Here is a 20,425-nt window from a genome sequence, read left to right on the forward strand (position 1 = left end):
GTTATGTGAGGTGGGCTGGAGTGTGATACTTATTCTACCCTCAGGGTAGAGTTGCTCAATGTGAGGGGAAAGCCTGTAGGAGGGGCTCCTGGAGTTGGGTTTAAGCCTAGGTAGAATCTAGGTTCTTTTTTGAATGGCGATTGGTCTGAAGATTTTAAATCAGCACACCTTTGGGGCCATCAGCTGGTTCATGCTAGAAAACTGCACCCCAGGGGTCTCCCCTGGGTTCTATTTGAGCCATGGTGGAGCCAATTCTTAGTTTCCACCATCACCCATGGACCCCACATTTCCTGGTCTCTTGGTTCTGTCTCAAAACTCAATCTCTCCTGCCCCTTGATCTTTTGAATCTCAGCCAGACATGTCTGTCCCAGCCTATCCTACAAGCTGAATTAGAGGCAGTGGAGAAGAGTCAGGTGGGTTTCCCCAACCAGTATTCCCCTGTGTAAAACCTTCTCCATGTTTGATTTTATCCTGGTCACTTAGGTACACTCTATGTCATGCTGGGTGGGCTTTCCAGGCCTGTGTTTTAGGCCAAACTCAGGTTTGCCAGGAATTGGTTTCCCAGCTCCTAGGAAGCTGGTAGAGATGCAGCAGCTTTCCCACACAACGATATCGTGCAGCATGGCTTTCAGTTGACTTAGGCAGTGTCTTTGATCCCTAGTCTTTCTGTACCCAGACACACCTCAGGACTCCTAAAAATGTGTGTTCCTTTCATTTTCTGATCCCTCCACTTTGCCTGTGAAGACACTGGTCTGGATGGCGCCTCCAATTGTGGCAGTGACCACAATTGGGGATATCTTCCTTATTTTATTTTATTCAAACACTGCCGCAGTCTTGGCTGGGCACAGAATCACGAGCCAATCAAGCAGGAACAAAACTTTATTTTGAAAAAGCCGCTAACACTCTCAGCGCCAGCAAGTCAAAAACCGGTCCTCCCACGAGGGTGTCCGACCGGAACCGCCCGCCGACCGGAACCCCGGGGTCCCCCGGACCTCCCCCGGAATTTCCTCCTACTATCCTTCCCCAACCAATGGGAACTCTCCAAGAGTCTGGTAACATGAGTCCGTAACATGAGTCCGGTAGCAGGCCAAGGTGAACAGCGGGAGTCCAATTTGCATATGAATGTAAATCTTAACATAATCATCTCAGTGGCTAGCTGGCGTCACTTTACAACCAAAGGTGCCATACATTGTATATTTGCTTGTGGCTCCTAGCATCTGCCCCCTTCTGTTTAATTAAGCAACAAGCAATGTGGCTAGGGACCGTGCCTGGTAGGTTGTCCAATTTAACATATGGTTCTTACCCGTCATGGGAGAACTGACCTTTAGGCGTCAGCTTCCTGTCTTAGGTTGAATCCACTGTAATCAGAGCAACCCGTCGCTGACTACCGGTCCAGCATTCAGCCATGCTCGTGGATAGGCCTATGCACCAGTGGGGGGGTGAGGTTCTTGCCTCACCTCTGTTGGCCCCCAAATTTTGCCTTGGTGCCAGTGGGGGGGTGAGGTTCTTTGCCTCACCTCTGTTGGCCCCCAAATTTTAGACCATCACTAGTAGAAGGGAGGAGGATACAGAAATGCCACGACACCAAGCCAATTGATGGCTCCTTGGAAAAATTGCGTCACTGGTGACACCATCAGCAAAGATATGCCAGTATTACCACAATAAACATGGGGTGAGCTGGCAAGGAAATTGCATCACTGGTGACACCATCAGCAAAGATATGCCAGCAGTACCACAATTCGGTGCACCAGATGATATTTTACAATGTATACAACTGATATATAGTCCAGGCAAGTTCTGCAAGCAGTTCAAATTGGAGGAGTCTATCAATATGTCCATTTCCTCCCAAAGTAAATCAAGTCCTTGATTGAGCATTACTTGTTGAGTTATATTCATTGATGCATCAGTTTATACAGTTTACTGTGATAGCTATCATAGAAGCTGTAGTTTGGTTTTATCTCAGTCTTCACCGGAATTGGGATGGAGATGGAAATTCTGGCAATGATGCTAAAGAGACATTATCCTGAACAGAGTTATTAAATATAATGAAGAGGAATGGTGAAAGTAAACAAACAGATCTGTTAACCATCTTTAACAACAATCATAAACAGCTGTTCACCTAATTTAAATTAAACCATATAAATCACGTGAATAAAGAAAAAATTCGGATCCATTTTTTCATGAGCGCTCCTCATATAAGAAATATGGACATACACACATACAGACATACAACACAAAACAGAAGTGTGCACACAACATACAACACATAAGACAATAGTAAATAAAGGCCTTGTAACTATACTTAGGTGAAATCTCCATTGCAATGTTTAAAAACTCCACAGTCAAAAAATAAATAAATAAATAAATAAATAAAATAAAAAAAAAATAAAACACAGTCAAAAAATAAAACTGATCAGAAAAACATTAACCTAGGTTTGTATGAGCTCAAAAATAAAATAGAACTTTATGATGTGGAAAAATGCAATAATAAAATAGATACTGAAAAAAAAAAAAACACCTTGGTTAATCACTGTCGCCGATGTAAGAATAGCCAAGCTGGAGCTCTGGATGTCAGCTGTTATGGATTTGAGTCAAATCATCTTCTTTTTCTGTAGAAATTGTTTTAGTTAATCTCTCTGGAATCCAAATTGGTTGCTGTTCATCCTGTGGGAAAACACAGACAGCGCCCCGATTCCAGACTATCACTGGATCCGGGCCTTTCCATTGTCCTGTTAGAATATCTTTCCAAAGTACCTTAGGCTTATGTACATTTTTGGGGTACAAATGTCTTTCCGCAGCACTAAGTCCCGATGAATCTAAATTTAAAAAGTTTAGAGTAAAAAGGGTTATTTTAAGTTTATCTTTGGGGGATATATACCCCTTTCCAATTCCCTCCTTTTGTTTTAATAAGTACATTTTAATAGTTTGATGAGCTCTTTCAACTATGCCTTGTCCTTGTGGATTGTATGGAATTCCTGTTATGTGAGTAATACCAAATGATGAGCAAAATTGTTTAAAAGAGGAGGAAGTATAACCAGGACCGTTGTCCGTTTTTAACTGTTTTGGAACGCCCACAGTGGCAAAATTTTGTAAGCAATGAGCTATAACATCTTTAGTTTTTTCTCCGGCATGAAGGGAGCCCATCAAAAATCCGGAAGAGGTATCAACTGTAACATGTAAATATTTTAATTTTCCAAATTCTGGCAAGTGTGTGACGTCCATCTGCCAAATATGGTTAGGTATTAGTCCTCTAGGATTGACTCCAAGATTAACTTGTGGTAAAAATGTCACACAATTTTGACATTGTTTTATTATATGTCTGGCCTGTTCTTTAGTTATTTTAAAACGCTTTTGTAAAGTATTAGCATTGACATGGAACCTTTTATGAAAATTTATAGCTTCTTCTATTGTGGAGAAAATATGTATGTCATGTGTAGATTTATCTGCTAGTTCATTGCCCATACTAAGGGCTCCAGGCAATCCTGTATGTGCCCTGATATGACCTATGAAGAATGGATCTTTTCGGTCCCAGATTAGACTTTGTATATCGGAAAACAAAGAGAAAACAGTAGAGGAAGGGGAAATCCTACCAGCATCTTCAAGGGAATTAATAGCATTAACTACATACTGACTATCAGAAAATAAATTAAATACAGAATCTTTAAACATCATAAAAGCTTGTAATACTGCATTAAGCTCTACCTTTTGAGCTGATTGTTTGGGTACTAAAAATGTAAAAGTTTGATCAGGAGTAACTACTGCTGCTGTACCATTGTTTGACCCATCAGTGAATATATTTGGAGCATTTATGATAGGGGTTTTTCTTGTCATTTTTGGAAAAACTACAGGATGCTTAGACCAAAAAGACAACAAAGGATTAGATGGTAAGTGATTATCAAATGAAACACTAGTTTTACACAGGATTATTGCCCAAGTATTTAACTCATTAGCTAACTCATCAATTTGATCCATAGTATATGGAGTAATAATTTTATTGGGAGAAATCCCAAACACTCCCTTAGCTGCTTTTATTCCTTTGAGTATTAATTGTCCTACAGCCTCAGGATATCTAGTAAGAATAGTGTTAGGGGAATAAGATAAATGTATCCACAATAATGGACCTTCTTGCCAAAATACTCCTGTAGGAATATTTTTTGTTGGTAGTACAATAAATAATAAAGGCAAACTTATATCAATTCTATCCAAATGCATAGTTTCCATATATGTTTCAATGATTTTTAATACTTTTCTTGCTTCAGGCGTTAACATGCGGGGTGAATTTGGATCTGATGGACCTTTTAGAATATCAAATAAAGGTCCTAACTCTCCTGTTGGTATGCCTAGATAAGGCCTTATCCAATTTATGTCTCCCAATAACTTTTGAAAGTCATTAAGTGATTTGAGTTGATCTACTCGTATTTGAATTTTTGGTGGACGGACCATGGTTGAGGATAATAGAACTCCTAAATAATTAATTGGAAGATTTAATTGTACTTTATCTATTGCTATCTCTAGATTATAGTTTTTCAATAAGTTTGTAAGTGTGGCATAACATTCTAGTAATGTGTTTTTATCTTTATGTGCCAATAACACATCATCCATATAGTGAAATATTTGTAGTTCAGGATTTTGGTTTCTAAGTGGCTGGATTGCTTTATTAACATAAATTTGACACATAGTTGGGCTGTTAGCCATCCCTTGAGGGAGTACTTTCCATTCATATCTCTGATCAGGACCTTCATGATTCAGTGCAGGGATAGTAAATGCAAAATGTGGACTATCCTCGGGATGAATTGGAATTGAAAAGAAACAATCTTTAATATCTATAACTAAAACATGCCAGGTTTTTGGTAAAGCAGACAATTGAGGAATCCCTGATTGAGCAGGTCCCATAATAACCATCTCATTATTAATGGCTCTTAAATCTTGTAATAATCTCCATTTACCAGATTTCTTTTTAATGACAAAAATGGGAGTATTATAGGGGGATACGGAAGGTTGTATATGTCCTTCCGCTAACTGTTGTCTGACCAAGTCATGGGCTACTTGTATCTTTTCTTTAGTCAAGGGCCACTGAGGAACCCACACTGGTCTTTCTGATTTCCAAGTAATTTTGATTGTCTCAGTGGCCCTTTCTGAAAACCCAATTCATGTCTATTTATTTCTTGATCTATTTGAATAGGTGCTGTCATACCTTGTTCTTGTTCTCTTAATCTTTTTTCTTTCCTAAAGCCTTGTTTAGCCCTAGTAGTGGGCGCGTTAGGATTGATGTTATTTGTTAATGTCAATCCTAATTGATCTAGGACATCTCGTCCCCATAAATTTACAGGAAGATGATCCAATACATAGGGCTGTATAGTTCCTTCACATCCTTCAGGATCCCTCCAATCTAATACCATAGCACTTCTATGGGGATTTGTTGCCACTCCTAGGCCTCGAAGCGTTTGAGTGGCTTGTTGTAATGGCCAATATTTTGGCCATTCTTGACGAGAGATGACACTAAGGTCAGCTCCTGTGTCCAGCAGCCCATTAAAGTCATGTCCTTGAATATTTAATTTTAGCATTGGGCGAGAATCTAAATTCAAAGACAGCATAGCCCAATCTACACCTGTGGAGCCTAATCCCTTGGAACCTCTTTCTACATTACAACTGGAAAATTTATCATGCAGGCTGGGTATTATTAATAACTGTGCTATTCTATCTCCTGGTGAAATTACTGATATACCTCTTGGAGAACTAGCTATAATTTTTATTTCACCTTCATAATCGGGATCAATTACCCCAGGACTTATCATAAGTCCTTTTAGTGTAGAAGAACTGCGTCCCAATAATAAGCCTACTGTTCCCTGGGGAAGAGGTCCTTTTACTCCTGTGGGAATGATTTGAATTCCCATCTCTGGGGTTAGTACTGCTCTGGCAGAGGCGCAGATGTCCAGCCCTGCGCTCCCTCTAGTTTGTCTGATGAGGGATTTAATGGATAATGCGTCCTGGGCACTACCTTGATGGGGCTGTTGGGTTCCTCCATTGCCCCATATATTTGTGGTTTGGGGCCCCGGGGCATTGGGCCCTCTAGTCCGTTTTTTGGCAATGGAGCTTGATACCTTTCTCCACGATATCGTGGGTAAACACTTGGTCCTTGTCCGTTTTTTGATAACGGAATACCCTCTATGGTGGTTTGAGAACGGCATTCATTAGCCCAATGTCTCCCTCTACGGCATCGTGGGCAAATACCTGGTATTCTATTCCTTTGATATCCAGCTTTGTTAAACCCTCCTCTTATGGGGCAACTCCTTTTAAAATGTCCTGTTTGATTACAATTATAGCATGTTCTTGGCCTGGCATCTAAAGCCTGTTGTACTGCTGCTAAGACTTGCCCCTGTTCATTAATGTCTCTACATAATTTAATATATGTGTTTAAATCCTCATGTCTCCATGGTCTAATGACCTCTCTGCAGCAACGATTTGCTTGGTCATAAGCCAGTTGTTTTATAAATGGCATTACCTGTTCTGTATTTCCAAATATCCTAGAGGCTGACTGAATAAGTCTATCTACAAATTCAGCATAAGGTTCATTAGTTCCTTGTATTACCTTAGATAATTGACCTTGTAAGTCTCCATGCCCCTGTAAAGTTTTCCATGCCCTAACTGCATCTACAGCAATTTGTGCGTACACACCAGGGTCATATTCAATTTGTTGTCTTTGACCCTCATAAGGTCCCTTCCCCAAAAGCATTTCTATATTTCTTTGAGGATAACCAGCTTCTGCATTTCGCCTAGCTGTCTCCATGCAAAATTCCTCATTGGCAACCTTCCATAACAAATATTGTCCTCCGTTTAGCACAGATCGACACATGTTAGCCCAATCTGCTGGTGTCATGTCCAAGTTGGTAACAGATTCGACCATGCTTATTGTGAAGGGAGCTTGCGGCCCATAGGTCGTTACAGCCTCCTTTAATTGCTTTATTGTTTTGAAATCTAAAGCACGGTGAATTCGTTGCCCTCCTGCCTGCTCAAGTACAGGGCATGCTAATCTTTGGGGTCCTGCCTCAGAATTCCGTCCATCAACTACGGGAATTGAGGGCCGCTCAGCGGTAGATGGAGCTGTTGGCTGAGTTACGCCCTCTGGTGATAGAACGGAGTTGGTAGCAACCTCCTGTTGTAATTCTCCACCTGGTGGCTGCTTGTCCTCTAAGCTTGCTTTTTTTAAATTTTCCTCTGTCTGACTAGCTTGAGAGACCTTCTCTTTTGCTTGACCTAGCGTTTTTTCTACCATAGTCTGGACCTCTAACAATTTACTTAACAGTTTTTCGGTTTGTTTTTTATTGGATTCTAATCTACTATAACCTAACCCAATAAGGTAGGATAAAACAAAGCCGAAGCAGAATGAAACAAAAACGGAGCAGACAATGGTTGTATCAATTTTCTCTTTCTCAGGGCCGAATAACTTCAAACCTTGAGCCAACCATTTTTCCCAGTTCGCCTGAGAAAATTCTAGGGCTAGGGAGCTCGAAATAAAAACAAAATAAATCAAAACAAGAACACATTGTTTTTTGAGAAGGTCATCCATCCTGTCGCCTTCCCTCAGGGGCGAGCAATTTACTCACCTCTAAGCTTCAGGCGTTCCCCGCACGGGCCGCCAAATGCCGCAGTCTTGGCTGGGCACAGAATCACGAGCCAATCAAGCAGGAACAAAACTTTATTTTGAAAAAGCCGCTAACACTCTCAGCGCCAGCAAGTCAAAAACCGGTCCTCCCACGAGGGTGTCCGACCGGAACCGCCCGCCGACCGGAACCCCGGGGTCCCCCGGACCTCCCCCGGAATTTCCTCCTACTATCCTTCCCCAACCAATGGGAACTCTCCAAGAGTCTGGTAACATGAGTCCGTAACATGAGTCCGGTAGCAGGCCAAGGTGAACAGCGGGAGTCCAATTTGCATATGAATGTAAATCTTAACATAATCATCTCAGTGGCTAGCTGGCGTCACTTTACAACCAAAGGTGCCATACATTGTATATTTGCTTGTGGCTCCTAGCAAAACACCTAAGTCCCTGATCTGCTTTGAATGTCCATTATCAAATCCCAGAAAATCCCCCCTTTTTTTTTTCCACGCACTTTGTGGAGAAGCTTCCTATCTGCTTTCTTGGTTCCATTCCACGGAGCAGCCAGGAATGCAGTCTTCTCTATTCTGCCGTCTTAGGAAAGCCAAGAAAGTTGAAAACTTTTTTCTACACATAAACTTACATCTGAATGTTTATTCATTAACACTAATGACTGGAAGAAACTAAGATGTTCTTCACTAGGTGAATGGATAAACAAACTGGTACATCCATACAATAGAATATCATTTAGAGATTTAAAAACCATGAGCTATCAGGCCACAAAAAGACATGAAGGAACCTTAAATGCATTCTCTTAAAAGAAGCCTATTTGAAAGGCTACATATTTTATGATGCCAAATTATGACATTCTGGTGAAAAGGCAAAAATATGAAGATGATAAAGAGATCTTTAGTTACCTAGGGGAAGGGGAAGAGAATGAAGGAGGAATGGAAAAATGGATCACAAGATTTAGGGCATGCAAGTACTCTTTGTGATGCTGTAAGGCTGAAAACATGTCATACATTTATAACAGCTCATATAATGGACAAAACAGAGAGAGAACTCCAATGTAAACCATGGGTTTTAGTTAATAAAAATACATCTACATTGGTTCATTAATTGTAAAAAGTGAACTACACTAACGCAAGATGTTTATAATAGGAAAAACCCAGAGGGAGGAATGATATATTGAACTCTATACTACCTGCTCTATTATATTGCAAAACTGCTAAAAAATAAAATTCCTTAATCATTTACAACAAACAAGCCAATAGGAACCATATTAACATAATTAAGAGAAATTTTCCTTTTCTGTTTTTAATGAGAGGTCATCTTTGCTTTATTTGTAATTTACGGACTTCTATTGTGCACACAAATTCTTGTGAGCTACAGTAAATCTTTAAAATTTCTTCATCACTTATACTTTTTAAAGAAGTTTCTATAAAGATTTTTATGTTTAAAATGTTTGAACATGAAGAAAAATTGAAAGAATTGGTACAGTGAATATCTGTAAGCTTTTTATCTTGGTTTACCATTGTATACATTCTACTACAATCATGCCTGCGCTGGCTTCCTCCCTCCCTCCCTCCCTCCCTCTCTCTCTCTCTCTCTCTCTCTCTCTCTCTCTCTCTCACACACACACACACACACACACACACACACTTTCTCTTGCTCTTGCTCTCACTCTCTCTCTCTCACATACACACACACCACACACATACACCATACACACATACACACACCTAACATCTCACACTTCACTTTCACCTTCCCTTCCTCCCTATCTCAATGTTTCTCTTCTCCTTCTTTCCACATTTTTAACAGAACCACTTGAAGGTATATTACAAAGACCAAAATACTTAACCCTGAATACTTCCACATGTATTTCCAAGAGCAAAAGTTTCTTGATTAGTATTTAAGAATAGCCATGTAGGACCTATAATTGAAACCATGGAGACCAGCTATCTGCAATTATTTAAAACCTTGCTACAACTCCCTCTTTTATTATTGTTTTTCCTGCAAAAACTTGACCAACCTGATAGATAATGCCCTTATCCCCTTAAGTTATAGTAGCAAAACTAAATTTGGGAGCAGTGAAGGTAGAGCCAGGGTATCACAGTACGGAGAAATTCTGATGACATGAGAGACCATTAGCACTCCAAGAAATCATGCATATGCAGCACTTGCTGCAGCCATACTTGGGACCACGAGTGAGTAGGATGCAGCTGTCAAACACTATTATGATAACTGCACAGCTTTAAAGTAAAATCCTAATAAGATCTTCACCATGGCATTTCTAAAACCTCTTGAAGTGTGCCATATTTGTTTTGTTCCTTGCCTGGTCAAAATCTTGTTTAAATATCCAAAGTTAAAATTTAGGCAGCTCTGGTGTCTTGACTTCGAATCTGATAGCGATGACAATAACGTTTTCAAGACATTTTATAAATTAAATGTTTACTCAGTAATTTGCTTATGTCCTCTTTTGTCATTATGAAGTCCTTAGTAGTCATTCCTTTTACTTAATAGCATGTCATCTTATATAAAAATTACAAACTGTTTTGCATTAAGAACTGAGTTTAATCACACTTTGGGGAAACTAAAGAACAAAGCATGATTACTATTAAAAGAGTAGAATTAGAATATGTAAGAAATCAAATTATAAAATATATTCATTGTCATCATCTTTGACATGTTCATTTGTACTTGTTCCAGAATGAAATGAGATAATGTCTACAACTACCTTAGCTCTCAGGAAATAACTTAGCTCCATACAAAAATCTTTATAAACACACTTCACTTACTCTAGCTTTCTTTTTTTGTCTTCACATTAGAGTAATATAAATATGCCCTTATCCATACCCACATCTCATAAGAATAAAGTCTTCCCCAGAAACATACGGAATTACATCTTAAATTTTAATTTTAAACTGTCTCATGAAAGCAGGGCAGTATATTGATATCAACACTATTTGGTGAGGAAAATTATGGCAACTGAACAGCTATGAGTGAAGCAGCTAACAGTGAAAATAACAAACATTTATTGAGAATTCAGTATGTGAAAAAGAGTATAGTCTGATGGTCATATTTATCCTTCATTACAGTTATGGTTTTGATATGAATAATCACCCAAAGATTCGTGTGTTGAAGTCTTGGTTCCCAGGACAGCAATATTCAGAGATGGGGCTCTGACCTTGTCAGTGAATTAATCCATTGATGGGTTAATAATGCAGTGACACTAGTGGGAGGTGTCAGAAACTGTAGGTAGTGATCCTACTTGGAGGAAGTATTTTATCCCTGGGGCCTTTTCTCATTTTCTCCTCTGCTTCTAGGCAGCCATGAGGTGAGTTTCCCTCTGCCATGCCCTTCTCCATGATTTTTCTACCTTGGACCCAGGTGAGCATGGACTGAACCTCTGCAACTGTAAGCAAAAATAAATACTTCCTCTTTTAAGTAGTTTATGTCAGGTATTTCAGTTATAGCAATAAAAAGCCAACTAACACAATAGCATCTACTGGACATGTGTTCTTATGCCCATTTTTCAGAGAAACTGTTATTTTACCAATGATACCCAGAGAAGATATTTTATTTTTTTATTTTTTTTATTTTTTAATTTTTATTGTTGGTTGTTCAAAATATTACATAGTTCTTGATATATCATATTTCACACTTTGATTCAAGAGAAGATATTTTAAGGGCCAACCTGTTTTTTTACAATGACCCAGGAGGACAACCATAAAAATCACTATTCTTGTTTAAACAGCAGAATGAAATAGGCACAATATTCTGACAAGTACATGGTCAATTTTTGTCTCTTTTTTTCCCACTCTCCTTTCTCATTACCATTACCTAACCAAGGTCACTGTCATCACTTTCTGTGTTGTGACAGTATTTCTAACAAATTAACAAGATTTCATCCCCTTTCATTCCATGTTCACACCATGTGATGGGTTATTTTTAAAATATAGATCTGCTTGCATCTGTCCCATGTTCATAAGTCTTCAAAGGAAGTTCCCACTGCCTACAAGATAAGTGAAATCCTTAATAATAATCGGTTATACACAGTTTTCCCAATGTACCCTATACCACTAACTATCTCCCCATATGCCTTGTACATTTTCTATCTATTGATTTCCCTTCCTTCTTCAACTGGGAAGCTCAACATTCACCACAGAGCTCAAATTCCACTATTCTCTGGAACCTTCCTGGGCTCAGTTACTCATGTCCACCTCTGTTACTTCTCCTGAGCTACTTCTATTGTCTGTATTGCCACTATTACTCCATTGTCCCCTACCAGACTGTGAATTCCTTAAAGAAACTATTTTGTATCAATCTTGAATACCTAGTCCTTAACATACTAGGTATCCGGTTCACACTTTTTGAATGAATTTTCATGATACCCTAGGAATAACTGATATCCAAGCAATTCAAATAACACTTAAAAACAGGACTCCATGACATCAGACTTAGAAATTTCCTCAGTGAGAATGTGAACAGGTTTTCATCCCCCAAGAAGGTCATAACAATGATGATGATGGTCTCAGGAAAAGTTAATGTACCCCCATGTGACTGTTGGCCAGCAGTGCATGATGTTCCATGTACACTGGCCAATGCATGCTATCTGTTCCTGCTCCCACATTGCCCAGCCCCACTGGGTACAATGCAACTTCTTTTTTTTCCTGTCCTTTACGTTCCTTTTCTGATTTGTTGTTGTTGTTGTTGTTGTTTATACTGGGAATTGAGCAAAGGGGCACTCAAACACTGAGCCAAATTCTACCCCTTTTTTAAAACATTTCTCACTAAATTGCTTAGGCCCTCGATAAGTTGCTGAGGCTTGCTTTGAACTCTTAATCTGCCTGCCTCAGGCTCTGAGCTGTTGGGATTTATAGGCATGTGCCACTAAGCCTGGCCTGTTTATTTTTTGTTGTTGTTGTTTAGTTTTCTTTCATTTTTGTTTTTGTTTGTTTTTTCATTTTTGAGATAGTCCTGATATTGCCCTGGCTGGCATCAAACTCATAGGCTCAAGCAAATATCCTACCTCAGTCCCACAACTTACGATTATAGATGCATGCCACCATGCCCAACTGCTGAATCTAAGTTTACTGGCTTCTACTACAACAAGACAAACAAACACAGACCATAATTAGACACCACTCATTGCTTCCTCTGGACCCCAGAATATTGGGAGGCAGGAGATGGGATACAGAGAGTATCTCCAATTAACCCAACCTGGATCTTCCATGGCTTACTTGGGAAAGTAACTTAATATCTCCAATGCCACCAACTCCCATTTTTCTTGTAGAAAATAAGCATTAAATTAACTATGTAGTAACCAATAAATATAAAGTATTTCTCTTCTTCACCTCCCCCACACTGCATTTGTTGATTTATAAGATATGTTACCTTTATGACTGCTATAATTTGAACCTTAAATGTCCCCAAAAGCCCATGTGTTATAGGCTTAGTCCCCAGGATGGCAATATTGGAAGGTAGTTGAAACTTAAGAGGTGGGGTTTACAGGGGGATCTTCAGGTGATAAGGGACATGCTCTCAAAGGCAATTGTGGGAACCAGGCTTTTTCCAAGAACCAGGCTTCTTTGCTCTCTGTGTCTTCTTGGCCATGAGATAAGGAGTTTTGCTTCACTGTGTTCCCACCATGACTTGATGCCTCACCACAGGCCCAGAGCAATTGGATTTAACCTATTATGGACTGTGAGCCAAAATAAGCCTTTTCTCTTCATAAGCTAAATAAGTATTATAGTGTTGGAAATCTGACTGACAAAACTATGTGAAGGAAAGGTGTTAAGTTGGTATTTTACAAACAGTACCAAAGGGTTACCTGGAAATGACTGAATCAGAGCATATGAGGCCAAATAAAGTTGCTGTATATATTTGAACAAATGGCAAATAGATTATATGATGAGCCTGTATTTCCCAATAAAGAATTGTTTTTAAAAATTATACCCTGTAGCCTGATGTATCTAAGGGCAGTGACCTTATATTGGCCCCATACAGACCCTCCTCCAAATTGTTCATCTTCCTCTGGGACGTAGAGTTCTTTTTGATACACATGTACCTTGTTTTTATATTGTTACAAAAATTGAAGAGTTATTGCTCCAATTCAGCTATTAAACTATGGAGTCTTCATTTTATTGCTTGTGTTATTACTAATCCTAATTTGCTCCTAAAAGAAATGTACAACTCTCTCTTGCAATGCATACTCTGCAAAATTACCTGCTTTGGTTGCCTAGGATTGGCTTTTATCTCTGTACTGTGGTGAAGTAGAGTTATATGAGCCACCCGGGATTTTGGCAGGAAGAAAATAACTCTCAGATGGATGCTGCCTGAAAAACTTGCTTTCATTATCAGAGTTCCCCTTGACCACAGGAGCCTGAGTTTTTTGCCTTATTAACCATTCCAAGTTTATATACCACATGGGTTATACCATGCAATGGCCTTTTCTATAACATGTAAAGAGATATTTTTGAAATTTATTTTTCCTTAGAAAAGTCCTTGAATAGATGGTAATTAACAGATGAGTCATCTAAGACATAAGGAAATGAAATGACTTGCCTGGGATCACAGAGGATTTATATTTTAACAAATATTCCTAACTACTTAGTTCCCAGTTTGAGTCCCTCTTGGTAGGATGGATTCAAGATAGCAATCCTCAATTTAGATCCACTATCTGCACCTACCCAGATGAGAATATCAAGGCTTTTTTTGTTATTACAAAGTGTTAATTATATTTAGAAAACATTTATAAAAGGGGAAATAGGCTGCTAGGTGCTCTGTGTAATGCCAAACTAAGTAAAATAATTATTTCTGCTATCAAGGAGAACCCCCACAGCAAGGAGAGAAACTCAAGCTTGTGATCAAATGCAACAATTGTAAGTCAAGAAAACAACAACAACAACAACAAAAACAAAAACATAGTGAGTTCTAGGACAAACGTAGATTATAAATTAAATTCCACCAGAGCTTCATAGAGAGGGACAATATCTCTATCCCAGTGGAACCATGGAAGAGGTAGCATTCAAATTGAACCCTGAAGAGATTAGATCTCATTTTGCCAAGCAGTTATGGCTACACAAGGGCATTCCAGTACAAGAAATGGCATTGTTCGGGAGAAGTTGGAGAGCTGGGGGAAAGCTGAACAAAGTTGTGGAGGAGAAGAAAGAAGAGGTTAGGGATTAACTGCACAAGGGTTATCAATGTCTTAAAAGAAAATTCTGATATAATTGTATGTACAAGAAGCCTCTGAAGAAAGTTTACCCATCCAACAAAGTATATAAAGCTCTCAGATCAGGCTCAGCAGAATGGAAAGAAGAGTGAAATGAGTTGCTGTGTGAAGAGTTCTGTTTTACTTGTGCATTGGACAAAAGAGATAGAAGGTACTATTGTTTAGATCTTAAGTATCCCCAAAAGATCCATGTGGTAAAGACTTGTTTCCATCATGTTGCTGTTGGGAAGTTCTAGAAACAAAGAGGTGGGACCTGATGGGAGGTCTTCAGGTCATTGAAGGTATTCCCCAAAAGGATCATGAGACCCTGGTCCCTTCCTCCCCCACCCACCATGTGTCTGTCTCTCTGGTTCATATTCTCTCTCTCTCTCTCTCTCTCTCTCTCTCTCTCTCTCTCTCTCTCTCTCTCTCTCTCTCCTCTGACATGAGGTAATTGATTTTGCTACACCAAGAGTTCCTTCTGTAATGTGCTTCCTTACCACAGGCCCCAAAGCAACAGGGTCAACAGGACTATGAACTTAAACTTCCTAAAATTTAAGCCAAAATCATCTTTTCTCTTTATAAGTTGACTATCTTGGGTATTTTGTTATAGTACCAGAAAGCTGACTAACACAAAAGGCAGGAAGAAGAGTTATAGAGTTCTTAAACAAGTAATAGGTAGTTAAAGCCTCAACTGAAAAAACTGGCAAACAAAAGGGAAAGAAAGTGCAGAAGTGGAATATGTCATCCCAGTGGCAATCTAGGGGATATGGCCATTAGATGTAAGAAGAAAAGAAGCTTAAAATGTCAGATATTTTTTCAAGTTTTAAAGTTTCTGAGGAAGAGGATAAGGTTATTATAAACAGGAGAAGAAGCAAGTTTGAAGAAAATCCAAAATTTTGTAGTGAATACTAAAGAAATTTATTGCATGCTATATAAATGAAAAGATAGAAATGCCACAGTCAAAAATATATCAATGTAGAGGTTTCCTTTTTAGAATCTGAAAACCTGAACTGTATCTCTTTACAAAATTTAACATAAGATCAAACCATATCAACTCAAAATATTCATCCTGACAGGTATTAATAGAGTGAAACCTTACTCTGCAGGAGAAATGATTTAGGCAATTTCATTCATGGCCATTATTGTCTAATTGAATTACTAGATCAAAATCTACATAGAGTATATTAATTCAACAAAACAAGGCCCCATGTCTCTGAAAGTACTCTCACTAGTTTCTAAGTTATGCCTTGTCCCTGGTTTCAAAGTGGGCTTCAAGAGAAGCAAACAGGAAACTGCAATTTGGATACACAATGTCCTAGAGGGTTCTGTGAGAGCAGGGAGAAGCAGTGTAAGCAAAAAGTAGAAGAAAAGAAAACTAATTGATGAAGTCTTCTTGAGGAAATTCAAAGTTCACACCTCAATAATGGGTGGAAATCAGGAAGGCCAAGGCATGAAGAAAATGCCATAAATTCAGGTAAGTCTCATTAATCATTCTGGATAGACAGCCCCAAGAGAAAGGGAGAGAGAGAAAGCGGACTAGAGAGAGAAACAGAGGGAGTGTTTTGGTGAGATTAGGAGAGAGTTATGGAAAGACTCTACAGAAATAGGACTGAGAGGTTAAACTGAGGCAGATTATATTCAATAAAATTTATTTTTCCATACATAATATATATTCAATAAGTGTGTTTCATGAAATATATTCAATAAAACTTAGTAAAGGAACCAAAGAAAAAACAAACATAGGTTGGACATTTGTGAAATAATGCTGAACTCATGAATATAGTTCAAAGCAGGTCACCTATGTTGATCTGAGCTACCAACCCAGAGAAGAAAATGACTGTCAGTAACTATTAAAGAATCCAGATGCTCTGAAGAAAAAGTAGCCCTTGGGATATAGCGTTCACCCTCACTTTCACTTGTAAGTGATTTTGCAGACAGGAGTTTTGATAAGTAATGATTTAGGGAGAACTATACTTGAAAATCATATGCTTGAGCTGAGTATGGTGGTGCAAGCCTGTAATCCCCACTACTGGGATGCTGAGGCAGGAGAATCACAAGTTTAAGGCCAGCCTGAACTACAGCAACAACAAAGGAAGGAAAGAAGAAAAGAAGGGGCTGAGGTTCTGGCTCAGTGGTAGAGTGCTCACCTAGCACTTGCGAGGCCCTAGGTTCGATCCTCAACACCACATAAAGATAAATAAATAAAATAAAAACATTGTGTCCATCTACAACTACAAAATAAATATTAAAAAAAAGAAAGAAAAAAAGGAGGGAATGTGGGAGGGGGAGGGAAGGAAGGAGACATAGTTTGATTGAGAGGACAGGATGGCTTAAGGAAAACCTTAAGGAACCCGGCCTGCAGCTCCTCTGCAGTGCAGGCTTCTTCCATGTCCTTGTGGAAATAAATCAAGGTCACACACAGGAACCAGCAAGCCACATCAAGCTGAGATAAGGTACAGTGTTTTTGTCATTGTATCTTACTTTTGTTTTTATTTTTCTTCCAATTATTACAAAAGCAATACATTTGTAAAAGACTTTGAAGAGACAGAAGACCAGAAAGAGTAAATATAATCTCATTGTAATTGATCATTGTTAATATCCACTTTTTATCCCACATCTATTTTATCACACATCTATTTGCTTCAATATTCTTCACCTGGATCTTCTAGCAGGATGCTATTTCCAAATGCCCTGTGCTACCTTTTCCTTTATTGCCTTGTATCTGGCTCCCCTCACTAGGTCCTACCTGGTGCTTGAGATCCCCCAAATAAAATCCTAAACTTTGTAAAATGTTTAAAATTAAATCACCAAGTAAATAAAATATGAAAAGAAAGAAAAGCATAGAAGTGAAGGTAGTCAGTCAAGGAGAAAATAAATCTATAAGTTACAATTAATTAATGGTACTTTAAAACATCAATTTTTTTTACACTATTGGGGATTGAATGCAGGGTGCTTTATCCCATCTCTTTCTATTTTTTATTTGAGGATGAGGTTTCCCTAAGTTGCTGAGGCTGGTGCCCAGCTTGCATTCTTCCTGCCTCAAGTCTTCAAGTCACCTGGTCAAGGAAACATTTTAAGTAAGACAATAAGTACATTAAGATTAAATTTTTTTAAAGTTTAAATAATAAAATAGAATAAACACAATTTAGGATAAAAGAGATAAAATTCTAGAAAAGTAAGACATTAAAACAAAAGTAGAAAATATAAAGGAGGAAAATAAAAAGGTAAATTTACTGTAATAAAAATATATAAAAGCTAAACTGCATTATGGAGACTTAGCAAGTCAAAAGTAAAAATCGAGGGAATTACACAGGAAAACATTGTAAAGAAAATAAATCTAAGCATGTTCAAACTGAGAAAGGAGAAAGATTAAAAATATGAAAAGGGACAATGAAAACTACATAGTATGCCCTCATATAATCTTGAGGCACACAGCTAAACCTGTGAAGAAAACTTCAACTTCTCTATTAAAATGGAAGAGAATGAAAGAAAACCAACAAAAAGTAAGCAGTGGCAGAGGTCTGAACGAAGTCCTGAGTTGTCTCTGTCTTCCTTCACGTCCATCCCATTCTTCAGAGCAGCAGAGAATCAGGAATGAAGAGAAATGTAATGCTGAGAGCAAGGCTGTGCCTTTCGCCTCCAGCAATGCAGATTCTGTCTGACAATCTGGATGCTTTACATCTGGTGCCTGAACTCAGGGGTGCTTTGTGTCTCTAATTCACACATCTAGGGGTACCCTATCCAGCCTGAGGAAATGCCCTTCAGTGGTTTCCCCTTATCAGTGGAAGACAGATTGCTTAGCATACACTGGCTGGAATCTGTGCATAGACAGGTTTGTCCTTGTGAAATGCAAACAGGCAGTGTGTAGTGTAGCTTCACTGGATGTCCACAATGTGGCAGGAACCCCCTGGTCCACAGTGTGGACTTCACTTTAACAAGTTTAGGGCATCTCATTCATCACCTCACTTAACCAAGTGCTATCCTGCAGTCCACTTGTTTACTTGCTACTAAACAATGGTTCACTCTGATTCTTGTTATGTAGATGGTGAAAAAACAACTTGTGTTATGACATTCCTTAGACATATTGAAACTAATTAGCTCTAAGCTTCATTTCTATTATTAGTAGTCACATTTTGGTGTTTTTGATGAGATTTGAGACTCATTTAACTCTCTTGATAATAGTAGAAAGCATCCTTGTGGGTCCTGTTTTTACTGACCCCCCTTCCTGTGTCAAAAGGAGAGCTGAAGGAAAAGCACAACTGCTGGCCCACCAACAACACTTTAAGATTTTCCCCTAATCCATGGTATAAAAATAATTCAAGGCTTCCCTCTCATTATGCATCTTATATCCTCAGAGAAGCCTTTTAAGGATGAAGAGTGGGTAAGACTGTAATTATTAATGGTTCCCATTTTGAAAAGAAAATCAAAAGCTAAAAATCACCTCATATATTGAATCCATTCTTAATATTACTCTTTTCTCTCACCCTCTCTTTTGCCTTATTACTTGGCAAAACAGCTCCTAGATGTCCCCATCAGGATTTAATTTCTGACCTGGCTTAGGAGTCTTTTAAGATTACTGTGTGTATATATGTGACTGCATGACCAATATGATTCTGCAACCTGTACACTCAGAAAAATGAGAAATTATATCCCATCTGATTCAAATGTATGATATATCAGAGTCATTGTACTGTCATGTATAACTAATTAAAACAAATTTAAAAATTTAAAAATCATGTTATTGGAAGGGAGCAGTGACATCTAGTCATAAAACTTCTATCCATCCATCACCATCCATCCACCATAGACACAAAACTTCTATCCATCCATCCATCCATCACCATCCATCCACCCTCAGATCTGGAATTATTGTTTCTTAATGATTTTTTGAGGGACTGCCTATATGTCAATAACAATTGTCAGGATCTTAAAATATTGGATTCTTGTAGGTTTAAATATAACCACAGCTAATGACTTATTGATTATTGCAGTGAAGCTCTGCTAAAAGCAGTTTCCCACTCAATTTCCACTGGAGACCAGGAGAGGTCAAGCTGAGGCAGGGGAAGCTAGTAATGCCCCACAATCTTTCTGCAGTTCTGGTTCTTCAGATAAACTTAAGGCAAATGACATAAAACTTATGTCCACAGACATCTGGGAGTGATAATGAAATGCTAATTAAAGTATTGTTCCTTCTTCCCACCATTGGTCCACTGTCCTCCTCTCTTCCTTTGCCTACTATTCTGAAATTTAACAGAGCAATGATCTGTTACTCCCCCCACATCATCACAAGGTTTGGCCATACTAATAGTGATACTTATTTAAATCATTCAAAAGGATGTCATTTTTTCTTTTTAAATTACACCCATTTTATTTTAGGAATTATAAGGAAAACTAAAAGCCTTTCACAATCAATAAACAATACATTTAATTCCCCAGATCTTTACCCATTTTTACCCATATTTTCTCCCAGTTTTAAAGGTCTATTTTCAAAATAGTAGATATCTATCCATCCATCTGTGCTTGACTCCCTCCCACTTGTGCAGAGGAAGCCCAACAGCCAAGTAGAAAAGCAAAAATGCTTATGGATAAACAAAGACTCAGGGGTC

At 38.6% G+C, this 20,425-nt stretch overlaps 1 long non-coding RNA gene across 1 annotated transcript in view; it reads left to right on the plus strand.

Moving 5' to 3' along the window:
• The window catches only part of LOC308656344, a 77,919-nt gene that overhangs the window by 8,374 nt on the left and 49,120 nt on the right, over positions 1–20,425 (plus strand). Inside the window, exon 2 of the long non-coding RNA XR_014023705.1 lies at positions 10,927–10,990. This is a non-coding gene — a long non-coding RNA (uncharacterized lncRNA). The remainder of the gene's footprint in view (positions 1–10,926; positions 10,991–20,425) is intronic.

The sequence above is a fragment of the Spermophilus citellus genome, assembly GCF_964194105.1.
Source record: "Spermophilus citellus genome assembly, chromosome: 1".
Lineage (NCBI taxonomy): Eukaryota > Metazoa > Chordata > Mammalia > Rodentia > Sciuridae > Spermophilus > Spermophilus citellus.